The sequence below is a fragment of the Rosa rugosa genome, chromosome 3 (genome assembly GCF_958449725.1).
Source record: "Rosa rugosa chromosome 3, drRosRugo1.1, whole genome shotgun sequence".
NCBI classification, from domain to species: domain Eukaryota; kingdom Viridiplantae; phylum Streptophyta; class Magnoliopsida; order Rosales; family Rosaceae; genus Rosa; species Rosa rugosa.
In genome coordinates, this window is record NC_084822.1 from 19,799,333 (window position 1) to 19,804,737 (window position 5,405).

General features: G+C 39.5%; 1 long non-coding RNA gene across 1 annotated transcript; it reads left to right on the plus strand.

Moving 5' to 3' along the window:
- The first annotated feature begins 1,708 nt into the window (after positions 1-1,708).
- LOC133740914 (uncharacterized) lies at positions 1,709-4,758 on the plus strand. The gene is made up of 3 exons (XR_009861499.1): positions 1,709-2,832; positions 3,643-3,909; positions 4,059-4,758. It is a non-coding gene; the product is annotated as an uncharacterized LOC133740914 (long non-coding RNA).
- The last annotated feature ends 647 nt before the right edge of the window (positions 4,759-5,405 follow it).

The window sequence follows — 5,405 nt, forward strand, 5'->3', positions numbered from 1 at the left end:
ACCAAATCTGAATTTTCTTTCCACCAATAGAAAGAGCTCGTCAAGACGAATCCGTAGGCGAAAACGGATCCTAAATCGGACTTACGGTTCAAAAGTTATTCCAAAAACAAATCCTAGAGAGAGAAAATGGAAAGAGAGAAATGTAGGAGAGAGAAACTCCGAAAATTGTGGAGAAATAATGATCTGGTTGGGTCCTATTTATAGGGCTGAATAACTGACACAATTGGGTCAGTTTTATGGTTTTGGTCCATAAGTGAATGACACATGTCAAGGCATTAATTTTCCAACACTTGTACGCCACATGTCCAAATCTGATAAATGCATTATCACTATCTGCCACATGTCAAACATCTGATATACATATTCCCACTTGCAACACGTAGGGCTGCTGTCCTTGGTCACCAAGTAATGCATACCGACCAATAATAACGCGACATGTGTCCAAACTAATGTAATTTCTACTCAAACTTCAAAAAATCATTAAAAATAGTTGGAGAATCCGAAAAAATCACCGAAAATTGCTACGAACTCGTGAAAATGTCTACTTTATTCTTATGTAACTGAAAATAAAATTTGACCTACTAAAAAAAAATTTCAAATATTTTTCAAGAGCTTTAAAACTAGTAAAATTGGATAATTTTTTTTTTTTTCTCAATAATAACTTTCCACTTTAAAATTCAGGTTGTCACAGTGAAGCTCAGGGTTGCCGGGCAGGCAAAAGCGTTAGAGCTCAGGGTTGCCAGGAAGGCAAGAGCGTTAGAGCTCAGGGTTGCCAGGAAGGCAAGAGCGTTAGAGCTCAGGGTTGCCAGGAAGGCAAGAGCGTTAGAGCTCGGGGATACCATGAGGCATGAACGGGTAGCTCAAAGGATGTCATGAGGCATGAGCGTAACCGTTGCTAATTATACTGGGCTGTATGCACAAGTCCCAGAAGTCCCTAGTCAAGGAGGGTTTTCTTGTAGAGTTTATACCAAAGCGTAGCTTTGTGTCGTATAACGAGCATAATTAGTGTGAGTGCGTCGTCCATATAGAATTTTGTCAGAGTGAACGCTTATGCCCTTTCGGGTGGGCCCCTACTAGGCCCTCCAGGGAGTCCCCTACTCCTGGCTATAGACCTTCGTATTGTCGGAAAATTGTTTGATGAGGGGAGTTGCGTTTAAGCAGTGGGCGTTAGGTACATCAACACCACGGTTTCCACATACACCTCCACATCATCACAGTCAGAAATCTCCACACAATGTGAAACCCCTCTATCTTTCCTAAGCTTTTCGGCGAAAAATCGGCTTTTTGAAGCTAGAACACATCCATGGAAACCCTAAAACCATCCTTGGCCACCACCGTGAGCTTCACATCACCAGAAACTACCCCTCCTAAATTGGGGTTCCGAAACGGCGCTGATTCGAGGAGCTTGTGGACTTTCTGGTGGAGATTCCGGTCGGAGAACTTGGAATCCCGGTGTTGCTCGTCGGACATCATCTCGTAAGGGTCTGGGACTGACTCGGCCAAGTCAATTGATGAGTTGACGTGACGGAGAAAATAGGGTTTTGGAGTTGGGGGAGTGGAGCTTGGAAAGAAAGAAGTAAAGATAGAAGAGTGTACTTACATAAGCATTTGCAAGCATAATTAGCTATAATGAGCCACGCTCATGCTACCGCCAGCGGTGCCAACTCCCGCCAAAGGAGTGACCTACGGGAACACAGTGATAGGAGCATTTTAATGCTACGTTTTAACTGCTATTTCCCTACATTTCCTGCGTTATTTCCTTAATAAAACTCTGTTTAGGAAAGTTTCCATTCTTTGATTGGGAAAGTTCCTAATTGTAGAAAGTTTCCGTTTTGTAGTTTCTATTTTCCATTTTTAGAAAGTTTCCATTTTAGTTTAGGAAAGTTTCCATTTCTTATTTTAGAAAGCTTCTATTTTCAGGTCTTTGGAATAAATAAGCTGAATTGAGTTCATAAATGGAAAGAGAAGCTTCATGAAGATGACATGGCAAGGAAATGACGTGGAAAATCAGAAAATATAATGCCAAGAGGAAATCAAGGAAGAGTTTTTAAAAAGAAAAATATATTTTCCTTGGGGATTAAATTTGCCGTGTAATACTTAAGAAGAAAAACAAGGTGACAACATGGGAATTAAAGATGATTGATTGAGGATTTCAAGGAGAGATTTTCTTGGGAGACTTTTATGGGAAGGAAATATTGTTGGAGGAATAATTTGGTGTGATTGCCAACGTGAAAATCAGAAATAATCAAGGAGATGACGCCAAGAGAGATTCAAGGGAGAAATAAAAGGAAAGAGAAAAAGGTGGAGACCAAGAAAAGCTGAAAACGTGTCTAGGTGCATCCCTAAATTCCCTAAAGGAATATTAGCCGAAATTCATGAAGAAAATCAGAATAATTTCAAGGAAATTCGGCAATTAAATATTAGGGAGGTATTTTAGAGAATTTTGATTGGTTGGAACACATCACACGGATTACTTGGCATTCTATGATTGGTTGGACTACATCACAAAGCTTACTTGGCGAATTCTCATTGGTGGAAGCTATGTGGAAATTTCTGATTGCTTTGTGAACCCTAGCCGTGCTCCTATATATACCCACATCTTTGACGTTGAAAGGAGTTCCACATCCCTTAGAAAAATTCAGAAAAATTATATTGTTGCCGTGAGCTTCTTCCATTTTCTCTCCATCCTCTAAAGCAAGCCACGGAGTTCAAGCAAGGCCGAAGGGAGAAGAAGGAGCCGTGACTATTCCTCCACCATCCACCATTGAAGACTTGCTTTCAAGCTTCAAGGATCACAACGAAAATCATTCATCCTCATCTTCCATCCACGGTGTAATTCGACCTCTACTTTGTAACCTTTGTTTGAATTTCGTTGGTTTGCTTTAGTTGACATTCATGATTGAACAAAGTTATTATTTCTGGAATTTTTATGATTAAATGAGAATTTTCAGATTCTATTATTGTAATTCGAGAGTTGCTTATGTGAGTTTGTTTAATTAAATTTGCTTTATAGATATCTTTTGTATTTTAATCTTATGTGGTTGCAAACACTTAGGGTTTCGATATGAATGGTGCTAGGTTTAAGAACATGAAATCGACTTTTCGTTTTGTGTAAACTTGAATCAAAGTAGTAAAGGTTTTGTACAAAGATCGAATTTAATTAAAGAGAATTGCAATTAGGTGGACTTTTCCATACTAAGTTGTACACTTGAGTTGATAGCCTTTCTCTATGTGTAATGCGTTACACATGACATGATTGACTAGCTTTCTAGGGTTTGATTGCATGTTTGATAGGATTAATCTAGGTGCTTTCGCTTAGGTTAATTAGCATTGAAAAGTAAAAAATGGGAATTCATTTGCTTTCGAATGTTTCACATGATCAACTCCTTTCTCATGACTTAGATGAACAATGTTAGGGTTTGAATCGATTTTAATCATAAGTTTCGATTTTGATCTTTGTTCTCTCATTCCATTCGTGTAATTATGTTTTTGTGTTTTATTTGTTTTCTTAACTTAGTTAATTTTCGAAAACCAAAACCTAAATCCCCCCTTTTTCGTAAATAATTGTTTATACTTGTGAATATCTTTGTGAATATTATACTTTGTTTCAATTTTAATTGTTTAATTGTTTGACAATGACAGGTGTACCCTCAATCCCCGGAATAGAACGATCCCTATTTGCTCTATGCTACTAATGACATTTCAGGGTTAAATTATGCGCTTGCTTAAAGCGTATCACACAGCCAAGCAGGCTACCGCCTGAGCCCCGGCTTACCCCCAGATCATCCTTGACGTGCCGCCACGCGCCCCGCCAAGACAGCATCAGAAGCTCCAGAAGCTGGGAATTGAAGCATATCAGTCCCACATCGAAAACATGGAGAAGATCAGCTCCCTCCTCACCTATAAAAGGTTCTCTCCTCTCTCCTCATTAATTACGCATTTACTACTTACCTACTGTTACTTTGTCAATACAAATACATTGACTAACTTAGGCATCTGAGAAGAGAAGACCGCCCAACGCGGTCTCCCTCTGACGCCCTGTGTATTTTACTTGACAGGTAACGGAAGCTCTGAGAATATCACAAGTAGCAGTCCGCCCATCGGACCAGCGTTAACCAAGGTTTAGCTACCGCTGAACTTTAAACATTAACATTAGCGCCGTCTGTGGGAACCTCTGAACAAAAGGCCATCCCACCACAACCACCATGACTAACGGTAGCGGGGGAAACGCTGAGGAGCAAGCGGATCAATCCGCCAACCCCCACCCCACCAACCCCGCGGCTAACGTTGACCCAGCGGTTAATGTTAACCGTGCACTATTTAACACGCCGGCCAACCCTAGCGTGGGGCCCCAGGGCTCATCCCAGGTCCCGCTGACCCAAACTGTAGTGGGACCTAGCCGGGCAGCAGCCGCCCACCGATCCAGGACCTCGCCGCTTTGTATGAGCTGGCATTAGCGGACCTCCACAAGGCAAACAGGGAGCGCGAACAAGAACGCTGAGAGAAGGCGGAGACCCAAAAGCAGGTGGCCACACTGATGTCAAGGTTCGACGAACTAAAAAAAGGCGCTGGAGGCAAACGCCAACACCAATGACTAAAATATCGAGTATCGAGGAAATTAATATCGATAGTCCGGAAAATGAAAATTTCGACGGAAATATCGATATCGGTAAATAATCGAGAAAAATGATGTAAATTTGAATAAAAACATGGAAATTTTACATGAAACTTTTAGAAATGTTTATTAATTATCTACTATATTTCACAAGAAACCTTGAATAAATATTATTATATAGTAAGTTGTACTAACTTAAGGTGAAATAATAAATGTTGAATCGCTGACAATTTTCTAAAATTTACTTTAAACATCTCAAATTTTTTTTTTTTTTAAAATATGAAAGGTGCAACCAATGAGTAAATTTGACTCAATTTATGAGTAATTTTTAAAGGTTGTTATAAAAATTTCGAACTGTTGGTGAATAGAAATGTAAGTAAAAATTATTCTCAAAAAAGAAAAAGAAAATGTAAGTAAAAAATGAGAGTTGTAAATTAGTTATTAGACACAAACCTCAGTTATCAGATTCATTACATACTACGTTTATATATTTAAAGTTGCAATTTATACGCATATGCAAGGGTAGCAGAGATGATCTAGTCAATCAAGTGTATCCAGCCAAGCTGGGTTCGAACCCCGGCGGCTGCAAATTGGCTTTTTTGAGAGGAATATTTTTATTCCAACTAAAAGTCAATCACGTGGTAGTGACGTGGCAGGTGAGAAATTGGTCTTAATATGGAAGCTTCTGGAAGGCACGCCAAAATATCGTCATTATATCGAAGATTTCCCGATATTTCGCGAAATTTCCGGAAATATCGAAAATTTCTGACGAAATTTAATTGGAATGACC